This window comes from Papio anubis, chromosome 8, assembly GCF_008728515.1.
Source record: "Papio anubis isolate 15944 chromosome 8, Panubis1.0, whole genome shotgun sequence".
In the NCBI taxonomy this organism is placed as follows: Eukaryota; Metazoa; Chordata; class Mammalia; order Primates; family Cercopithecidae; genus Papio; species Papio anubis.
This window is the reverse complement of record NC_044983.1, coordinates 101,201,036-101,224,860: the sequence shown is the minus strand read 5'-3', so window position 1 is coordinate 101,224,860 and position 23,825 is coordinate 101,201,036. Positions and strand designations below refer to the sequence as shown.

At 36.6% G+C, this 23,825-nt stretch overlaps 1 pseudogene across 1 annotated transcript; it reads right to left on the bottom strand.

Moving 5' to 3' along the window:
- Positions 1-11,863: 11,863 nt before the first annotated feature.
- LOC116276395 lies at positions 11,864-12,371 on the bottom strand (annotated as a pseudogene). The gene has a single exon (XR_004185896.1). The product of XR_004185896.1 is annotated as a 60S ribosomal protein L27 pseudogene (transcript).
- Positions 12,372-23,825: the final 11,454 nt, after the last annotated feature.

Here is a 23,825-nt window from a genome sequence, read left to right as displayed (position 1 = left end):
ATAAATGGTCCTGGGAAAACTGGCTAGCCAAATGTAGAAAGCTGAAACTGGATCCCTTCCTTACACCTTACAAAAATTAACTAAAGATGGATTAAAGACTTAAATGTAATACCTAAAACCATAAAAACCCTAGAAGAAAACCCAGGAAATACCATTCAGGACATAGGCATGGGCAAATACTTCATGACTAAAACACCAAAAGCAATGGCACCAAAATCCAAAATTGACAAATGGGATCCAATTAAAATAAAGAGCTTCTGCACAGCAAAAGAAACTATCATCAGAGTGAACAGGCAACCTATAGAATGGGAGAAAATTTTTGCAGTCTGCCCATCTGACAAAGGGCTAATATCCAGAATCTACAAAGAACTCAAACAAATTTACAAGAGAAAAACAACTCCATTAAAAACTGGGAAAAGGATATGAACAGACACTTCTCAAAAGAAGACATTTATGCAGCCAACGGACACATGAAAAAATGCTCATCATCACTGGCTATTAGAGAAATGCAAATCAAAACCACAATGAGATACCATCTCACAACAGTTACAATGGCAATCACTAAAAAGTCAGGAAACAACAGATGCTGGAGAGGATGTGGAGAAATAGGAACACTTTTACACTGCTGGTGGGACAGTAAACTAGTTCAACCATTGTGGAAGACAGTGTGGCAATTCCTCAAGGATCTAGAACTAGAAATACCATTTGACCCAGCCATCCCATTACTGGGTATATACCCAAAGGATTATAAATTATGCTACTACAAAGACACATGCACATGTATGTTTATTGCAGCACTATTCACAATAACAAAGACTTGGAACTAACCCAAATGTCCATCAATGACAGACTGGATTAAGAAAATGTGGCACATATACACCATGGAATACTATGCAGCCATAAAAAAGGATAAGTTCATGTCCTTTGCAGGGACATGGATGAAGCTGGAAACCATCATTCTCAGCAAACTAACACAAGAACAGAAAACCAAACACCACATGTTCTCACTCATAGGTGGGAATTGAACAATGAGAACACAGGGACACAGGGCGGGGAACATCATACACTGGAGCATATCAGGGGGTCGGGGACTGGGGGAGGGATAGCATTAGGAGAAATACCTAATGTAAACGATGAGTTGATGGGTGCAGCAAGCCAACATGGCACATGTATACCTATGTAACAAGCCGGCACGTTGTACACATGTACCCTAGAACTTAAAGTGTAATAATAATAATAAAGTACAGTCTGGTTCAGTTTCCAATCACTTTATTTTTTCTATATTTTTTTATTCTGAACATTTTTTTCTTTATCTCATCTTCTGAAGTTTGATTTAGCTGTTCAATAGACTCTACATAGTTCCCATAAAATTGTTTATAGTGATGTTTAAAACTGTTTGTAGTGATTTTGAAAAATTATGTTAGCCGTGTTGCTTGACATTTGCCAGTGTTACATCTGTGTCTCCTAAATTCCAGGCTCCTCTTGGTAACCTTTAGTCTCCTGTTTAGCATTTAGTGTACTGTTCACCACATAATAGATATTCAATATGTGTTTATCAATGAATGAATAATTATCATCATACTATTTCTCATTGAATAGAGATGAGAAAGAACAATATTTATGCTGACAGTGTCAAGTTTTATAAGATGTATTGGACAGGAAGCTCTAGGTTTCTGGTTGAAAATAAATCTGAATGCAGCAACATGCTATAAACAAAAATGAAGAGGGATTTGTATTCAGTCATTTAGAATAGGATTTAGAAACTGAGAAGACTAGGTTAAAATTGTATCCTGCTATCCATTAGTTTTGTAACAATGGCTAGTATTTACTATTTAAGATACATTGCCTCATTCAACACATGCAGAGTGATATAATGGACTTTGGGGACTTGGAGGGAAGGTTGGGATGGGGCTGACGGATAAAAGACTACACACTCATTACAGTATGCACTGCTTGGGACACAGGTGCACTAACATCTCAGAAGTCACCACTAAATAACTCATGCATGTAACAAAAAGCCACCTGTACTCCCCAAATATTGACATTTAAATTTGTTTAAATAAAAATAAAAATAAAATGAGCTAAACATTTACATCAAGAAGTTGAAGAAAATGCAACAGAAAAAAAAGATACATTTCCTCATTTAAATCATGAAATAACCCCCTGAGATGTAATTACTGAAACTCCAAGAAATAAAAATATTGACTCAAATCTAATGTGTCCCACCTGTCACTTGGACTCCAGAGCCCAACTCCTTGGTTATACCAATGTTGGAAAAGTCATTTAATCTTTTTAAAAGCTCAAATTACGTCTCCCTAAAATGAGGAAAATAAGATATCTACTTTTTGTGGCTCTCAGGAGAATTTCATGAGAAATTGCAAGTAAACTGCTAACATTTATGAAGAGGTGAATAGTAACTATTCTAAAGGTACTAATGTTAGGGATTACCCTATTTCATCTAGCAGGCAGCATGGCCTTTATTTGAGCTGTGGAATAAAGCCACGTTTTCCAGCTATTTAGGGTTTTCTATATTGATCTTAGTTGGAGCTTGGCTGTCCTTCACACCCTTTTCCATTGTCTAAATTTCAAAAGAACCATAGGCTATATGGTGCATGCTATGGTTTGAAAGTGTCCCTTTCTTTAAAATTCTGATCTTCCCAATGTGCTAATATTAAGACGTGGAGTTTTTAAGAAAACCACTCCCTCCAGAATGGGCTTAAGTGCCCTTATAGAAGGGCTCCAAGAATTAACCCCTTTTGCCCTTCTGCCTTCTGCCATGTGAGGAGACAGCATTTCTCCCTCTTGAGAACACAGTGCTTGAGGCATCGTCTTGGAAGCAGAGACAGAACCCTCACTAGACAATGCAGTTGCTGGCAGTTTGATGTTAGTCTTCCCAGCCTCCAGAACTGTGAGAAATGAATTTCTGTTCTTCTTAAATTACCCAGTCTATGGTATTTTGTTATAGCAGCATAAAATGGACTAAGGCAGTGTCATAGTTAAATTTTATTCCAGAGGAAAGCATTTCAAGAAAATGTCAAGGAGCATATGGAAAGTCTATGTATAATAAAAATCTCTGTCACAATGACTATGTTTAAGTGTTTTGGGAGTCAAATCTGTGGCACTCTGTTAGAGGAGAGAGTCAAGACCAAAGCTGTTTTATAGTATGTAGATAGATAGATAGATAGATAGATAGATAGATAGATAGATAGATAGATATAGATAGATACACTATATATACAATAATTCTAAGAATGTTAATATGAGCCTAGTCTCTTAGTCTCAGTAGTACAGTAGTAATAACTAAGGTTTAATAAAATCTTACCATATTTTAGGTAACAAAATTTATACAAAGTATCTCATAAATCTTTTTACAAAGGTATGGTAAATGTCCTCAACATTATAGAATTACAGATAAGGAACTTGAGACTTAGAGAGGCATGTATGTGAAACTGAATTAGTGCAAAATAAATTATAGCATTAGGAACAGAAAATTTGAAAAGACTCACAATCAATATATGAAAATGAAGAATAAATATTAATGACAATCGTACCAAGATCTAAGGGGAAAAAGTCTCATAGAAAAATCTAGAAAAGGTATAAATTTCATACTTCTAGTATTACGAAAAAAAGTTTCAAAGTCACATTTTCCTTAACTTGTAAACATTTTCATTTTGCTTGCTTTAAATGTAATGACTTATGCTATCACAGTACATGGCGACTTTTTATGACAAACTTTCTCAACATCAACAAAATTCCAGTCAAATGTGCTCAAGTCTTTTTCTATATAGACCACCTGGCAGAACTAAAGTCTAAATTTACTTTGATTCCTTGGGATACAAAAGTCATTGTTGCCAATCCCTTTAATTAGAGTATAAACAGTCTTTTAAGATTAAATTGTATTCAGCAAGATACAATTTGATCCCTCTTCCTTTCTGTCTTTTGTTTCCAGAGCTATGTAGGATTTTTAAAAATATATATATTAGAAAAGCTTGCTTTTTCTGTCACCACCCAAAAAAGAGTACAGTTGCATGTACCTCTGTTAGGCCATTTGTATTGTTATGAAGGAATGACTGAAGCTGAGTAATTTATAAAGAAAATCGGTTTATTTTGGCTCACAGTTCTGCAGGCTGTACAGGAAGCATGGTACTGACATTTGTTCCTGGTAAGGGCCTCAGAAAGCTTACAGTCATGGCATAAGGCAAAGGAGCAGTAGGTGTATCACATGGTGAGTAAGCAAGAGAGAGAATGGGGAGGTGCCACACTTTTTTAAACAACCAGATCCTGCGTGAACTCAGAGTGAGAACTCACTCAGCATCAAGGGGATGGTGCTAAGCTATTCACGAGGGATCCACCCCCATGATCCAACATCTTCCACTAGGTCCCACCTTCAACACTGGGGGTCACATTTCAACATAAGATTTTCAGGGGGACATGTCCAAACCATATCTGCACTATAAAATGTACCTTATGCTTTACTTTTAACTTTTTATTACTAGTTTTGCTTTTCATTAATCATATAACTTTGGATAGAATTTTAGAATGGGATAAGATAACTCATCTGTTGCCAAATGCCCTTATTTTGGGGAAAAAAGTCATTAAATGCATACAGTTATTAAGATTTACTTAATAAGTAACTGAATTAGCCCTGTGTAAATAGAATATTGGAGTTACCTCCTGATATGGTTCCACTCTATGTCCCCACCCAAATCTCATCTGGAATTATAATCCCCATAATTGCCACATTTCAAGAGAGGGGCCTGGTGAGAGGTGACTGGATTGTGGGGATAGTTTCTCTCATGCTGTTCTAGTGATAGCAAGTGAGATCTCATGAGATCTGATGGTTTTATAAGTGTTTGACAATTCCTCCTTCACATGTACTCTCTCTCACCAGCCGCCATGTAGGCTTGTCTGCATACCCTTCCGCCATGACGATAAGTTTACTGAGGCTTCCCTGGCAAGGCAGAACTGTAAATCAATTAAAGCCCTTCCTTTATAAATTGCCCAGTATTGAGGATTTCTTTAGAGCAGTGTGAAAGTGGACTAATACACCTCCCTATGTGTACATACACACATTTTATTATTTAAACACTTGATCATAGAGAAAGTTTACATTCAAGCAGTTAAACCATAAAATCAATACATAGTGTATTGGAACAAAAAAAAAGCAGCACAATATTAAATTTAAAAAAACAGTATTTATCGTACAACCTGATTCAGTATAAGATTTCTAAAGAGAGATATGCCAATCATAAATGCAGGTTGATTAGCAATAAAAGAGACATAGACAAAGAAAAATTGCTTGGGCAATCAATGGCAACGTTCCAAGTAGAATCTAGAAAGAAGGTACCCAGAAAAGTCAATGGTTTTCTAGACTTGTGCTAATCAAATGTGGCAGATTTCTAAGTTGTCTGTTACCAGTACGGATGTGATAAGAAGTTTGCACCTGAATATAAATGCTCCCTTCATTGAGAAAATCTTTCTTTTAAAAAAAGACTTTGCTCAGATAAGGAATGTGCTTATTGATGTTATTGATTTACATCTGGCACAGGTCCCTTATGTTATCCTGAACTAGTAACAAACCATGGATGGGCAGCTGTCCACAGACTACACTTGACACAGTTCTAGAGCTTGAGTGAAAAGGCTAAGTGTTTTCATCAACAGTGGCAGTGTGGCCACTATTTACCCAGGTTATACAAAATTTATTTCTTTAATTGTTCTATTCTGTTCTATACTTTGTCCAGAAGTAAGGTTCTTCCTTCAGATTCTCATCCACGCAAAGCATTCTGTCTCCACTTCTCTACTTCCACTTTTAAATCCTGTAGGTTGTACAGGTTCCAGAGTTTAGACTCGGCACTAAATCCTTTCCAGTTTTTTCATGATCCTTCAGAGAGAAGGTCCTTTATCCTCTTTCCACTTTCAGGTCTCCACTGCCTTCATTCCCTTTTCCTAAGCAAAGAAACAACTTTTCTCTTCATCTTTTCTCCAGCTCCAGTTTTATTCAGTCTTTGGGAAGAAAAATCTACCTCTGAAAATTTGCATTTAATCTATTACTCATTTATGCTAATGACACCTTTTAAATTTTTGTTTCTATCGCTATATGGGCTTAGGTAGGGGGAAATGGCTTTAGGGAGATCAGCAAGTCAACAAAGAGAAGCAGGGAAAAAATTCACAGAAAACACATGATGCAGTAGTTCATGATGTAACCTGTATTTTTAAGATTTGAAATATGGTTAATAGCATAAACTTGTTAATCAATGACTAAATTGATTTATGCTACAGGATGTTGTATTTCCAAAGGAAACAAAGTAGTTGAAAGATGAGTAGCTCAGTTGGTTGTCTATTCAACCTATATACACGATTATTAAGTGCCTGTTGTGTTTTAGGCACTGTGTTAAAAGCTGTACATAAAATGACAAGCAGAATCAGTTATGCAATTTGCAGGACCCAGTGAAAAATAGAAATGTGGCTCTCTTTGCTCTCTTTGTTTCAGTAATTTTAATGTAGGGACAGCAGGTAATTAAAACAAAGGCAGGAGTCTTCTGGGTATAGAGTTCTGTGTTACTGCACAGTTTGCATGCCCAAGAAGCCAGCCCTGATGGCAAAAAAACAAGAGACTGCTCCTTTCCTGGGGAAGATTATTAAACAATGTAGAATTTGACACATGCAATGACATAGGATGGCAGGAACACTTACCTTGGTTTAGTGAATCAGAGATTTCTCAGAAGTCACACTTAAACTGAAATCTAAAGAATGCTTTTTTGGCAAAGGGATTATCAATGAGTTTGAAGAACCAAAAGATGTTTCATATTATTGGAGGGCATAGTGCAAAGGAGAAGGGGAATGAGGGAAGATATTTTGGAAGATTTTATCTTTATTCTAAAAACAAGGTGAAGCAATCAAAAAGGTTTAAGTAGGGATGTTTTAATCAGATTTCCATCTTTAAAAGTGATTTAGATTATAGAGTAGAGGAGAATGGATTGGCGGGTTCAGGGGTGACACTGAATAAATGGAATGTTATTGCAAAAAGCCCAGGGAAGTTTGCTCTAGTATCATGGCCATTGAGAGGGAAAATACTTGTGAGATATTTAAGAACTAAAGTTAAAAGAACAATAGGAGTAAGAAAGAAAGGATGTATCAAGTCTGCATTATTGAACTTATTGTGCTACATCGAATTTTGGGATTACAGTTTTTCTTCTTCTAACCCTACTGCTGCTGAACTTTCACTCTTCCAGGAGACACACACACAACATAAATTTTGTATTTTCCATGCTAGCATAGTGCTTAGCATATAGGTTCTCAATAAATAGTTTTAGTAACATATTTAATAGCTTAAATTTATTATCTTTCCCTTGCCCGCCATTCCCAAATAATTTGAAAACAAAATATTTGTTGAGGAAAATATTACTTATTGGCATGTGTAAACTCTGATATTTGAAGCTGCCAGCCACAAATAGCCAGAAGCAAGTAATTATTCACATTAGCTAAGAAGAGACATTGTCAAATGCTAGTAATGCAAGGACTATGACAATAGTCATTAAAATATCTTGTATTTCTAGAATGCTTTGCAGCTTCCACAACAGTTTTTAATCTGTGATCTCATTTGAAGGATACATGACACCTTTCCTCAAAGGCATCACAATCTAGGAGAGCAATTAAGTCTTGTACACTGATAACTATGGGGCAAGGGAGATCAACCACGTTCTACAGTAAGTACAACTTTGTGTCAAGGTGCAGAGAGTGGCTTCTTTTGATGTTAACACCTAGTCAATCATTTCTTGGGTTTGGATAGTCTTGGTGTGGGGGGAATTTGTGGTAGATGGAAAGAATAAGGTCACACAGTATTTTGTAGTTCCTTCCATAAAGTGATAGAGTCTGTTTTTCCATGCCTAAAATCTGGGCTGGCCTTGTGACTTTAGCAGAAATGATGTTAGTTTTATACTTTATGCCTCAAGTGACCTTGCAGCATTCCTTTCTCTTCTTGGAAGATGACTTTGAAACTGCTGTTGATGGTCCAGCCTAATGAAGGATGAGAGGCTTCATGGAGGAGAACTAGGATGCTTTTGAATTTGTAAAACAGGCCTCTAAGATGAGCCTGCCCAGCCAACCCTCTAGCCGAATGCTGGAGCATGACCAAGCCCAGGCAACATCAGTACAGAAACCACCCAGACAACCCACGGAGTAGTAAGAAGTAATAAATTGTTGCAGCTTTAAGGAAGGGGGTTTGCAAACTATGGATTATGGTCAAATCTGGCTTGCAGACTGTTTTCGTACAGCCAGCAAGCTAAGCATGGTTTTATTTCTTTAAATGGTTGGGGAAACAAATCAAAGAAAAGCATTTATATCAAGTGATTTATAATATATTCCACACTGTTCTAAAACTTTGCATTTATTAACACATTTAATCTTTACAACAACTCTGTGATACCATTACTCATTTTATGGTGGAATAAATGATGTTACTGAATAGGTTCAGTAAGTAGTCAAATATCACACATTTAATGAGTAGTGCAGCTAGAATTCGAACCCAAGCAGGCTTACCCCAGTCTGTTCTTCTAACCTACTTATCCATTTGATAAATTGTCCAGCAGATTGAGAGGAGTGCATAGACACCAAATGCAGAGATTCAGGCAACACATTCTGGTAATTTCCACAAAGGACACTATGTTTCAGAGACGCAAGCAAAGGCTTTGCTGAAGAATGACGCCATGTTTCTACTATAAAGATAGGCAATATCAACCTTGATCCCCATTAATCAAAAAAGACAAAATGGTTTCATTCTTCTCATTCATGGAACTATATTCCAAAAAAAATATTATCTTATTCTAGTAAAGCTGCTATAACAAAATACCATAAACAACAGAAATGTATTTGTCACAGTTCTGGAGGCTGAGAAGTCCAAGGTCAAGGTACGAGCAGATTCAGTGTCTGGTGTGAAGGCCTCTTCCTTCATACACAGACGTCTTCTCATTGTAACCTGACTTAGTGGAAAGGTCAAGACAGCTCTCTGGGGCTCTTTTATAAGGGCACTAATCTCAACCACGAGGGCTATGCCCTTGTAAGCTAATCACCTCCCAAATGGTCCCATTTCCTAATATCATCACTGTGGAGGTTAGGATTTTGACATATGAATTTTGGGAACACACAAACATTCAGACCACAGCAGATGTATTCAGCTATTTTGTTATTGTCAGGCCTCTAAGCCCAAGTTAAGCCATCGTATCCCCTGTGACCTGCACCTATATGTCCAGATGGCCCGAAGCAAGTGAAGAATCACAAAAGAAGTGAAAATGGCCAATTCCTGCCTTAACTGATGATATTACCTTGTGAAATTGCTTCTCCTGGCTCATCCTGGCTCAAAAGCTCCCCCACTGAGCACCTTGTAACCCCCACCCCTGCCAGCCAGAGAACAACCCCCTTTGACTGTAATTTTCCACTACCTACCCAAATCTTATAAAACGGCCCCATCCCTATATCCCTTCGCTGACTCTCTTTTCAGACTCAGCCGGCCTGCCGCCAGGTGATTAAAAAGCTTTATTGCTCACACAAAGCCTGTGTGGTGGTCTCTTCACATGGACGCAAATGAAAGTTATATTTCCTAGTTTTGTTAATAAAATTTTGTGGAAATATGTTTTTTTCTCTTGTTATATAAGTATGTACATATTTAATTTTAATTTTGCCTCTCTTGTGGTTCCCAAAGTCTAATAATATTTATTATCTGACCCTTTATAGAAGTTTGCTGGCCCCAGCTTTATGCTATTAAGTTTTGGGATCATTTATTATGTAACAGTAAATCACTAATATAAAAGTATAAAAGGAAAATTATGCAAACAAAATAAGGTTGATTATCCATTTATGTTGAAACATATACAGATAAAATTTTCCTAACCTTTCAGTGTCTGTGCTGACTGCAAAATTTTCATTGCACACCATTCAGCTGAAAAGTGAACCCAGAGCACAGCCGTAGATAGAAATATGTTACAGAAAATTAATCTACTCCACTGCAAAGTGATCACTGGTTGACTTTGTGATTGTTAATTACATGAGTGTTAATGGGGTACAGAAAATGAAGAAATGAAAGATACTGAATACAATCTTAGTTTGCCTTAGTTTTCAGAAACTTTGTAGGCCATTTATTTAAAGTGGCTTCTGAAAGTGAAGCATTGATTCTGTGGAATTTAGGACATATTAACTTGAAATTTAGAACTCATGAGTATCTGCTTCAGCATCTTTCTCTTTTCTTATTGTTGTGAAAGCTGATTTACTAAGTAAATTTACAGTACCAGCAAGATTTCTAAGACTCTTTCAATTTGAAAGAAGACAAAAACTTATTTTTATCCCTTTAGAAGCAGGCAATTTATACATAAAAATATTTGTTTGCTAATGTGTGTAACTTTTGCCAGTGTAAGTGACTTGTGATTGACTTACAATTCAATCACATTCAGGAATGTAGAGTTTCCTGGAAACTCTGGTGTGTTAATTTATTAAAAGCTAGAAGAAACCCAGCTCATCCAAATAATAGAGATATATTCCTCAAGCGCCTTTACCAGTTATATTTTTGATTCACTGTTATCTTATGCCTGAAACTACTACTTTAAAATGCAAATTGAGCTTAATGAGTTTAATCAAAAAGCTATTATTTTAATGTGCATAAATTCATTAAATGAGTGGGATAAAATTGTAGTCACTGTGTCAGAAATAGTACCTAAGCAGAATCATTCCCATTACTACGTGGGTATATAAAGTCTGAGCTAGAACTTTTAATTTGCTATTTTTGGATTTTAGCAGACAACTTTTGAAATTCTCTATCTATTTCTATCTAGGAAACTATCTTACAATCTTATCACACTGAATTTTGATGAGGGTATTTCTAGGAATGCATTGCATATTTTAAGTGGTGACTTGAAGGCTATTTATCAAATAAGCAAAAACCTGTGTGGCAATTCATCCAGGACAGAAAAGGACTGAAACTCTGAAAGGTCACCATGTTATTTTCTTTCTCTCATTCATGGAAGTTACTGTAGAAGAGAATGATTCCATGATTCATTTCAACGGGTGTTTGTTGATATTAGTTGCATCTCTTGGAAGCCTGACATGAATTTTTATGGTTGATTTAAAAACTAGGTAATCCCCTAGAAGATGGCTTTTATCTTTGATCATTTGTAGTACCCGTGGGTAGTAGGTATTCACATCACCAACCGCCCCTCTTGCCAATGTTAAAGGAAGTTGAAATTTTCCCTGTTGCTTTGAGGATGCTCCATCTCACAACAGAATGTTTTCAGTAGGTAATGAGCCAAATCCGTTATCCTTATCAGACTGCATCACATCTCTCCTGAAGCTGACAGTTGGGAGCATCTTCAAAATGGGCTTGAACTCTACAGTTTCCTGTCACCTCCAAGCTTGGCAGTTTGTCTTTTGAAGGACACCCAGTGTCCCCAGACAAATTTTTGTTTTCCTACCTTCATAAAATGCTGAAAAAAGGAGAATATTTCCTTGTGTCTTTTTGCCTACTCTGTCAGAAGTAGTAATTTACCAGGGTTATGCCCATTATATTCCTTTAAGTGAACTTGACTTGGTATAATGGAAATGCTTCTGACTCAGCTCTGCATCTCACTTTGAGAAAGAAACCATGTCAATTATACTAAGCATATTTATTTCTTGGTATTGATAGGTATGTTTGCAAAAATGATCACAGTTAAATGGCAAATGGTTACTATGAACTTACTTGTTCATCAGTTTCCACTAAACCAATTTTCTAGTAGTAGGGACAGCAAGAAAACATTTTATTCATTAATTTAGTATTTCCTTTTTTTTATTATGGTAGATATACTCTTTAAAGGTCAAAATTTTTTTTTTTTTCTTGCCTTTTTAATTTTTAATGACCAAAGCATCTAAAACCGCAGCTTCTGGAAGAACCACTTGTTCTTGCCTGTCTTGTATCTCTCTTCAAACTTGACCTTGGCCTCTCGTCGGGCCTTGCGTTTAAGAGCAGGATCTCTGAAGACATCTTTATTGACAACAGTTTTGTCCAAGGGGATATCCACAGAGTACCTTGTGGGCATTAGGTGATTGTAGTTATAAACTTTCACAAAAGACTTGATCTTTGACCTCTTGGCGATCTTCTTCTTGCCCATGGCAGCTGTCACTTTGCAGGGGTAGTGGTCAATTCCAGCCACCAGAGCATGGCTGTAGGGGCGATCTGAGGTGCCATCATCAATGTTCTTCACGATGACGGCTTTGCGTCCAGAGTAGCGTCCAGCCAGGACAAGCACCACCTTCCCAAGTTTCATGAACTTGCCCATTTCGGCAGCAACCACTCAGGCCTACAGCAAAAAGGAAAGAAGAACACTTCCGCTAACCTTTCACCCCGGGGTAAAGGTCAAAATTTATAAGTAAATGGGCTTTGTGCTAAACTTACGTGATGCTATTGGGTATGCAACATGAAAAAACATAAGTGGTTTAATTTTTTAATTATATACACTTTTATATATCAATATAATAAACATATATGGTATATACCTATATGCTATCATGAATATAGGGGTCTCAAGCTTCCTAAATATTAAGAGGTCCAGACAGTGAGGAAGGGCATTGACACACTTTCTCTCTTTTGCTGCTGCTTTTTAGGTAGAATACTTAGAAAGTTGTCTTAAAAAGTCTCAAAGAAATTTTAGTGTTTGGACCTACCCGGATCTGCTAATTTAGATTTTAAGGCTATGATGTGGTTTGGCTCTGTGTCCCCACCCAAATCTCATGTCAAATTGTAATTCCCAGTGTTGGAGGAGGGGCCTGGTGGGAGGCGATTGAATCATGGAAGCAGACTTCCCCCTTTCTGTTCTCTTGATAGAGTTCTCACGAGATCTGGTTGTTTGAAAGTGTATAGCACCCCCCCCTTCTCTCTTTCTCTCTCTCCTGCCAGCCATGTGAGGATATACCAGCTTCCCTTTCACCTTCTGCCATGATTGTGACTGTAAGTTTCCTGAAGTCTCCCCAGAAGCAATAGACTGTACAGCCCACACAACCATGAGTTGATTAAACTGCTTTTCTTTATAAATTACCTGGTCTCTAGTATGTCTTTATAGCAGTGTGAGAGTGGACTTATTCAGACTAGCACAAGGTTTTTATTGTGAGTGTTCATTATTGATAGTGAAGAATGGGAACCACACCTTGTATTAGCCCATTCTCACATTGCTACAAAGAACTACCCAAGAATGGGTAATTTATGAAGAAAAGAGGCTTAATTGACTCAGAGTTCCATGGGATGTACAGGAAGCATGGTTGGGGAGGCCTAAGGAAACTTCCAATCATGGCCAAAGGGGAAGCAAATATTTTCTTCACATGGCAGAGTGAGAGAGAGAGAGAGAGAGAGAGAGAGAAGAGGGAAGTGCCACACACTTTTAAACCATCAGATCTCATGAGAACTCATTCACTATTATGAGAGCAGCAAGGGGGAAATCTGGCCCCATGATCCAGATCCCCCCAACATCTCCCACCAGCTACCCCTGGCAACATTGGAAATTACAATTAAACATGACATTTGGGTGGAGACACAGAGCCAAACCATATCATACTTCATAATGGTTCTGTGTAGATGAAATATCAAAACCAGTCCACTATTGGGGAAGTGAGGACGGAAATTTATTGCCTCTGGAATCCAAGGTAAATGGAGCTGCTCTCTTTTGTCAGGGATTAGTCAAACCAAACACCTCTTCTCTGATATAGGATCAGACGATGTCATGGAAAGGGTTTCTGCTGTTAGTAAGAAAGAAAGGCAACTATGCATACCATAGCTGATGGACATTTTTATCTTGAACTACCAAGCCCAAAGTTCTCTAAGCAGAACTTGGTCTTCTGCTTCCTTCAGAGAAAAATATTCTGAAGACTTTTGCAAAACATAATGGAGCTTCTTTGGCATGATTTATTAGATAATTAATCATCACTTTATTTATCCCTCATTACAGAGATATCAAAATCATTTATTTACTCATTTTCCTATGAACAACTACTTTGGATCCCACCAGAGGCACCTGGCTGATAAAAATTGGTTTAGGTTAAAGAAACACTTTCTGTCAAAAAATTTGACTTAAAATAAAGAAAACACACAGAGAGAGAAATATATGGAGAGGATTTTCTTGACAGTTAGATTAAATTTGACCTGCATGTTTTGAACTGTGAAAAGCAAATTATATGGGCCAGTAGGATGTAATGACAACTACAGGGAACATTTCCAAATACTATTCCTCCTTCTCCCTAAGAGTCTCAAGTGTGTTATTAGTTATTAGCAGCTAAAATAGTAGAAAAGCTATGTTTTCATCCTAGATCTAATACTGCAAGTTGTCTCACAATCTTGGTTTATGTTCTAGATCTCTATGGACTTATCACAGGGTTTCTGAATCCTCTAATTGCTTGCAATTATGTGATTATATACATATCCATATTTCTGAAGAAATTTTATTCAGTTTATCAAATAATTTTATTACTCAAAAATCGATAAGAACCACTGACACGATAGCAAACATTCCTATCATATCACTATGGCAATTCCCCAGAGTATGACAAAAAAAAAAAACAGATTGCACTCTGTGATTAGAGAAGAGCTAGAGAGCTACACCTGTAGGGTATTTTTATGTAATTTATTAATTTGATGATACATTTCAGTGTAATAGAATCAGTTTGCCAATATTCACTCCTTTGGACCTCAGTGCCCTGAATCTTGCCAGGCACTTCAGAGATTTTCAAGTTCAGGGTGCCCCCCATGCAGAAATCTCCAGGGTGATCAGCAATGAGAGTCTCACTTTTCAAAGAATGTGATCACTCATTGTTGGGCATCTCCAACTGCTAGGAAGTTTTCCCTCATGCGACACTGTACTTCCTCATCTGGTTCCTATAAAATCTTGACAAGAACAGAAGTTATCCTTCACATGGAATCACCCCCAATTTCCCAAAGCTCAGATTTTCTTAACGGTGACATTTGTTAGTGAAATGAAAGTTTAGACTGCATATCTGGCAACCATCTGTGATTAGTTAATTGAATTGTTCCAAGGCACTTGATACCACCTTGAGAAAGATTTTCAACTTGAATAACCGTGCCTCCCTTCAAGCTAGTCTTGACCTATAGTCATTCCTATTAATTTTGAAGAAAAAAAATACATGAGTAATTTGTCCATCCAATTTAGCAGTTTCCCTTCTAAACTAAACCTTCTTATTAAGAAGTTACACTAAAAGTCACATTCATTTAGTTATTGAAATATTGTTTATTGTCCTTGATTTTCATAGAACTTGGAGACCAAAAGTATGAAAGCTTTAAGAAAAATTGAAGCTCCCAGAAAGATAGATATTGTCAGAAGCCAAAAATAAGATTATCAATATTTTCTCTAAATCTTTTTCTTCTCCTGCCTCTTCTTTTCTTTCCACAGAGGGTGATAACTGTCTTAGCAATCAAACAGCACATCTTTGGCTTTGCCTGTAAAACAACAAATCCAAGTATTGGAAAGTTATTAAAGTTGTCTTTTATTTTGTGTAATGAGTTAATAGTTTTTTCCTCTGAATTAACAATAAATTTCTGATCATTTAGTCTAGACACAGTTTTCAATGTTCCCTCCATCTCACCAGGACATTCTTGTCCTCTTCCTTCCAATTCCTCTTATGTCGCTTTTCTTAATGCCAACTGTCCCTCTTTTTGACTCTAACCTTTGTCAATGCTTAAAGTAGGACTCACCTTGCCTATTGAAACTGTTCATTGCCTCATTTTTTTTTCCTTTGCACTTGTCACCTTTTGGTCAGTTAAAACAGTGTTTTCCAAACTGCAGAATGAAGCCCATAAATGGATCATAAAATCAATTTACTGGATTATGAGTAGCACTTTATAAATGAAATAGAATTGCCTGGAATAGAATAGAAAATATCAGAGTGCATCTAACAATAAGGGTAACAACTATACTACGAAACTATTTTTTTTTTAGATATGAGAGAGGGGTATCAAGGTAAAATATTTTTCTTACTATTGGTCATGGATAAAAACATTTGAAAACCACTGAGTTGAAATTCAGGAACTAGGGTATCACCTGCACTACATTCCACAAAAGGGGTTTTAAGTTTCTTAAATCTTCTAACAGATTGTATCACTGGATTTTGAACTTTCATATACAGACCTCTTTTCAAATCTGGTAAAACGAAGTCTTTTTCCTCCAGAAACATGTACAGGATGACAAGCTCAAAACAAAAATTGGAGTATTCTTTATATAAGGATTAAGGATGCTGCCTAATTATAATGATTATATAATTATTTGGAATTTGTTTTCAAATTCTTGAAAGTTTCATTTTACTCCACACCTCCCATTTTAGATCATACATTCTGACGTGTAACCATTTAATATGATATATTGTCTCTGTCTCCCATGACTTCTCTCCTTCTCATCTTAACCACCTCCTTGCTATTCCAAGAATAAGAAAATTTTCAGATTCAAGTCATCCAGCTAGAGCGCTGCAGTATTCCCCCTCGGATACTCTTAAAAAGTCTGTCTCTTAGGGCTTGCTGACATCAAAAATGAAAGATTGGAAATTGACTTCTTATTCATTTGCCTTTCTTTTCTTTGACCTGAATTTAGGTATGTGTCAATTTAGAATGGAACCTGATGGGTAATAAGCAGCTTTGTGTGCATGTACCAGACATGTTCTATAAATATGGTTCCTATAAAGGGTAGTTATTTATTCTGAGAGACCAGCCATCCAATAATGTAGATGTGCATTATTTCTGAGCTGACATGCTGAATTTCCCTGGAGTTTGACAAAATGAAAACAGGTTACATTTGCTCCTCAAATCCTAGCAATGGTTAAAAACTGCATTTTCATGCAAACATAAATTACAAATGGAATTATGATAACTGGTTACCCCCCAAAATGCACACAAACCGTTTGTAATCCTGCCCTGGAGTGCGGTATAGTTGGCTCATTGCATATGCTGACAGTGTTTGTCAGGCTATTCAATCAATGCTACTTCCTGTGGCAAACTGTACAGGGGTGTTTAGAAAACCAGTATGTCTCTATTTCCCTAAATCTACTATTAGGGAGTAGACTCGTCAGTGCAGAGCACTGCTGCTTCACAATAGGAATAATCCTGAGTGTGTATCTTCGTTTTATTCATCTTCAATTTCTGTTTGACAGAATTTCATGCTGCTGGAAGATGTTACATTGACAGACGAGAGATAATTTTCATTTTTAATCCAGAGAACAAGAGCCACTTGGGAAGTGACTATAAATGTCCTCTGGGTGTCCCAGAGATATGCCTCATCCCTGTGCTAGAAGGAACACACCTCTGGGAAGAAAACAACTTTGATCAGTAATTCTCTTTGGAAAACATTAAAAGAAATAGATTTCAGTGATTCTCCCATGAGTCATGGGGCCTGAGATAAGTAAGCCCTTCCATTTCCAAATCAGCTTTCAAGTGGTGGCAACTCTGTCATTACTCACATTTCTCAGTGAGGTACTGAAAAGAGAGTGATGTTCTCAAACAAGCCTCTCTCATTCTCTTTTATTATAGTCATGACAATTTTGTGCAAAATAAGTCCTTTCTTGTAATAAAGGTGTAAGCCTTCTTATTTCCAGCACAGTCGCCTCTGGCTGTGTTGGTAGATGTTCTATTACAGATGTTAGCCAAGCTTGCTGCAGTTTAGGTCTTTAGAACTATAGAGTTCTCCTTGGGTCAATCCTCCTGACTTTTCTGATCTACTTAAAGACAGAAACTTTATTGTAAAATTCAAACATGTTCCCAGGGTCATGGGCCTATGGAATATGTTTCATTGACAACACAGAGAGCATTTCCCTTCTTTTCTTGACCATTGGGAAACAGCTTCCAGGCAGCTCATTGGCCTCTCATCCTCTCTCCAGATTAATTACTGGCCCATGATTTGTTCTGCTACAGTGTATATGTATATACCTGTGTGTGTGTGTATATATACACATGTATATACACATATATACACACACATATACATACATATACACACACATACAAATACAGATGTATATAAATATATTAATACAGATACATATACTGTATACATATATGTCACATATATACTAAATATGTGTACATATATACACAAATATGGAACTAAACTCTAGGTCCTAAGGGCCAGGATCCCTTCATATTCATTATCTTTGAATATATGTGTATGTGTGTGTAATATTTGTCACATAAAGTAAATATACATCCTATATATACTATATATACACACGTGTCAGATATACAGAATATATATTATATACATACACACACACATATATACAGTCAGTCCTACGTCTCCATGGATTCCGTGTCTATGGATTCCACCAAATGTGGGTAAAAAATATTTAGAAAAATAAAAACCAAGAAAAAATAATAATGTAACTATTAAAATAATACAAATTTTAAAAACAATATAGTATAACAACTATTCACATAAAATTTACTTTGTATTATGCATTATAAGTAACATAGAGATGATTCAAAGTATACAGGAGGATGTGCTTAGATTATATGCCAATAGTATGTCATTTTATATCAGTGACTTGGAAAAAATCCTCCACAGACATCAAGGGCCAACTGAATATTTGTTGTATAAATATGTGTGTGTATGACAAGACGTTTTTAAAGGCCAGGATTCCTTCACTCTTTTGTCTCAGTCTCTGACACTGTAAAAGATAAGCATATAAATTCTATAAATAGATTCAATGAATTCAACATCTGATGAACTGAACAAAGATGAACTCTACAATCACCTCTCGTCATTTCCACTAGCAGATTTTTACTTGTATATACATAGGTCTAACTGTCTTAAAACACTCTTGTGTCTCCTGACTGATGACTTTGGTGCTCTTTGGTCAACTCACAACACACAGGATCCCTTGAACAATATTTCTCTATCATACTGATTGTGTGATAATGTCAATACTTGGCACAGTAACTATACAGGCTCATTTGGGACCAGTTCCCTTTTCTTGTTCCAAAAACAACTTTCATTCCTTCTTTCAGTTCCTTTAAAGAGTCAAACTCCCTCTGGTTCCAAGCCTATTAATATGTGTTTTCTCTTCCTGGAACATTCTTACCTACCTTCCTCACCTGTCAAAAACCTACTCATACCTTCCTTAAGAGTGAGGATTCCAACGTGCTTCATCATTGAAATTATTATTGTTTCTATACTATGTTATCTCTTGGAATTTATGTTCCCAGCTCAGACCCTGAAATGAAGTATGTACTTGAGATTCACTTCTTGAATAAATGTATTTTCAATAAGAGCAAAATGAAAAAGAAGTAGCAAACAGCAAATAGGTGGCATTAAGCATCAGGGTTATGGAAGAGACAGATTGGCTGATGATGGCCAGAAAGCAGAGGCTCAAATGCAGGAAGAGAGTTATGGTCAAAACGTAGTCAAGTACGGATTCCAACTCTCCATCTCTCCAGCAAAGATACCCAATTGGGAATCCATCCTCTATCTTAAAGTTCCTTTCTTTGAGATCCTTCCTTAGAGTAACCAGAAGAGTGAAGATGAGTGGGAGTGGGTGCCAGTGGGAGATGAGAAAGGAAGCAAAATTCAGCCGTCTACCCAGTCTCATTCATATATATTTAGGACTGTGTACTTGGCAATGTGAAACTGTAGAACTTTAAAAAGATAGAAATACTTTAGGTTTGTTGATAAAATGTAAAAGTTGCTGAATGTTTATCCAAGTTTTAAATAAAACCAATATTGCAATGTTCCTTAGAAGTGGTGAATAAATTTGTTAGATATAGTAATAGAATAATATGACTCATATCCTCTTTGGCAGGATTCTATCCAAGCCACACTTGAATACTTCCCTCAAGCCTCATTGTCTCTCTCTCCCTTTGGCTCCAAACAGTACTACAGGAGGAGGGAGCAACATGGAGCAGTCAGAAGATAGGCTCTAGAATCCCATGTGCTAGGTGTGAATCCTAGCTCTGCCTCCCCCAAGCTCTATGATTGGGCATTTTGTTTAGCCTATTGCTCATGATAAAAGGAGGGTAAAAACATTGCCTACCTCACAGTAGGAAGTTGGATTAAACAAGTCAATTCATCTAAAGCCATTTGTGTTAAATGTGAATTCCGTTCTTTTCAAGAACATTTTTATACACAGAGAAGATTGTTATGGAGTTACCTAGGGTTTAAACTTGTAAATTTTGAAACTTAGTTTTTCTTAAGCTTTTAAGCTTAATTTATGACTCATATTATTCTATTTATTTATGTAACAAATTTATTAATTCTTCTAAGAGACATTGAAATATTGGTTTCATTTACAACTTAGATAAACATTCAGAAACTTTTACATTTCACCAACAAACCTAATGTATTTATATATTTTAAAGTTTTTAGTTTCACATTGACAAATCAACACTCCTAAATATATATATGTTTGATAAATCCAATAAATTAAACTTATAAAATATGACAAACCTTAAGTTCTTGTAATATTTTGACACTGTTCACAAACGTAGTACAAATTCAACTTAAAGTCAGAAATCTAAATTTAAGAGTCAAATATATATTTTAAACCACAGTCGCACACTTCACATATCAATTCTAAACCTTTATGTCATCCTAAACAATATTGGGGGGTTACTTTTTCAAGGATTGTTTAGACCAAACTCCTCAGCTTGTTGAGATCTCTTAGGAATCAGAAGAATATGGACTAGGATGCAACTCTGATTGACAGGCTCAGTTTTTTCATACTGATGTTGTGGCAAAGCCTTCCAAAGGGGTTTGGTACGTTGGTCTCAATTTACACATTACTTATGGTTAAAGTTATTGCTTGTGTCAGTTAATAATTCCTACTGAATTGGTTGTACTGCTTGACTCAATTATATCACTCTATTTACTATTTATTTACTACTTTATTATCTTCTGAATTCTCATTACCTTCCTCCCATATGTTACTACTATTGTTGTAGTTAAACCACATGTAATTGGATTATTTGAGTCACAAGACCATTTGAGTGTCACAACTCCTAAGGTCAACTCCTTGACATCAGTACTTCAGGAATAGTAGCTGTTATTATTAGATTATCAATATTGCTCTTCCTTCCTTCCTTCCTTCCTTCCTTCCTTCCTTCCTTCCTTCCTTCCTCTCTCTCTCTCTTTCTTTCTTTCTTTCTTTCAACTTGTTTCAGATTTATCTACATTCCTAGTGGTTCTCAAACTTTAATATGGATCATAATTACTTGGAGGTCTTGGTGAAAGACAGATTGCTGGGCTCTAACCCTCATAGTAACTCAGAATTGTCTGGGGCAGGGCCTGGGAATATGCATGTCTAAAAGGGTCCCAAGGGATTCTGATGTTGCTGGTACTGTGACCACACTTTGAGAACTACCATGGTAGGTTATTTTCAGGATAATGACTTCTTATTATTATTTATTTATTTTTGATAATGACTTATTCCACATTTATCTCACTTCATGTCCTGCATGCCAGCTGTATTGAAAAATGCCAATCAATTCAGTCCATAAGTATATATCACCCATTATGGTCTTGTGCTAAATTCCAGGGATATAATAATTAACCAGGCATTAAGTCATGCATTTTCATAAGTATACATACACAGTAATCATGAATTGCTTCTAGAAGTTATGGAAAAAACTGTTAACCCAGATTTGTGGAGGTCTTTGAGAACATAATATTAAAAGTAATTTTTCGCTAAGATCTAAAAGACAACTAAGATTTACCAAATGCCAGGTTGCTAGGGAACAGGCAGGGAACGGGGAAAGACAGGCACAGGAGGGAAGGTTTCCACAGTGACTAGCGTACTAGTAACTCTGTTTGAGTCAACACCATAAGCACCTAAAAGTAGAATTATTTTTAAAAGATATTTAGAATTATCATCTGCCTATAAATTTATGATAATTGAAGAAAAACTTGAGTGTGACGTGCAAGGTGATGATGTAACCTCCCAGGCTATGGATGGCCAGTGGTCCTCTCAGTCACATATGAACAGGTGGTATAGATTACGTTGGATGACAGCGAACCCACTGCAGTCATGGGTGGGTCATAACTGTTTTCATTCATTTGTATATTTTTGTGAGTATGGTAAACACCGGCTATTAGTTCCCTGAACTCACTTCCTTCTGTTTCTGGGCTCAGACCTACTCTATACTTCCCCCAAGACCCCTTCACTTGGGCATCGTTGTGTGAAAGAATTCTAGCCAATGGAATGTGGTCAGAAGGGATATATGTTGTTTCCAGGTCTGGTCTTTTGAAACCTACCTGCAAGTCCTCCTCTCTTTCCCTGACTGTCAACAGGATGTCAGTGTCGAGGGAACTTAGAAATCCTGAACTAATAAGGAAAGAACTTCCATCAGCTTGAATACCTGAATAATTGCTTTGTTTCTCCTGCTTAAGGAACACATTGAGGGTTAGAAATAAGTTTCACTGTCTTAAACTACTGAAATTTCACACTTCATCTGATACAGTAGCTAGAATTACTGTAACTAATAGAGTGGCAATGTCTTTTATTAAAATAATAATCTTCTTTAAAAATCAATATCTGGAAAAACTTATAATCCGAAATAGGTGAAGACCCCCCAAAATGCCAAATACTATGTTTAGAATGTCTAGGGTACTCGCATCATAAAAGTGATTATGGAAAAGTGTTCTTACAACAGTTGCTAATAACTTGATGATTTGTTTAAAAGTCTCCTTTGATAGAATATAAGTAGACTGTTTATCTTATTCATCATTTTATTTAGAGTGCCCTGTATAGTGACTATCATATCTAGGTGAACAAAAAATATACTGTATATGAAATGTGTTAAGTATTGGATCAGCAAGGTGGAGATGTAGGCAGGAGCCCAGTGACTTAAGGCCTTGTTAACCATGTTAAGGAGTTTGTACTTGATCCTGAAGGCAATGAGGAGCTATTGGAGGATTTGAGAATGGAGCAACAGTAGTAGTGTTTTATCTTTGGAATCCACTGCAGTCATGGGTGGGTCATAACTGTTTTCATTCATTTGTATATTTTTGTGAGTGTGGTAAATATTGGCTATTAGTTCCTTGAACTCACTATAGTAGAAAGATCACTATAGTGAAAATAAATGTTTTTCAACCTGAAAGATGTTCGAAGCTGGAACTAAGAGTATCATTTTGGAGACTCTTGTAATTTAGGTAAGAGATGATTGTCCATAATCTTGGACAATGTAATATTTCAGTGACCTCATGAATGGAGACTAGAAAATGCATTTAAGATATAGCTAGAAGGAAGAATTGACAGGACTAAGTGATTGTCTAAGTGGGAAACCGCAGAATGAATGAGTGGGAGAAGGCAAGGATTACTCCTAATTTGTGGACAGTGTAACTAAGTTGGTGGTGCTGACATCACTAAAATGGGGAGTCCGGGAGAAGGAAAAATTGGGAGAAGTTGTATCCTCAACATTTGGGTTTTGCACATGGTAATCTCTTTCCTTAGAATGTTCCCAAAATAACCACATTTCCACCTGCTGCCTCCTCTCTGCCCTTTGTCCTTGCTTTTCTTTACCTGAATTACTCCTATTCATGTATTACACCTCAAATTAGAGCCTGTTGCCTGTAGGAAACTTCCAGGATCCCCAAGACTGGATAAGGTGCTTTCTTATGTGCCTCCAGTACTCTGTGCCACAATGTAGCGTTTATCATAAAGTTTTGTATTCACCTGTGTGCTTTTCATTCCATACTTCTCTACCCAAAGCCAATTAAAGATAGAGACTATCTCTTAGCATGTGGTCCCCAGTGCCCATCATAAGGCTATACCAGAGTAAGAACTCAGAACTATAGTGCAATCATGATGGATGGGTAAATGAATGAATGGAT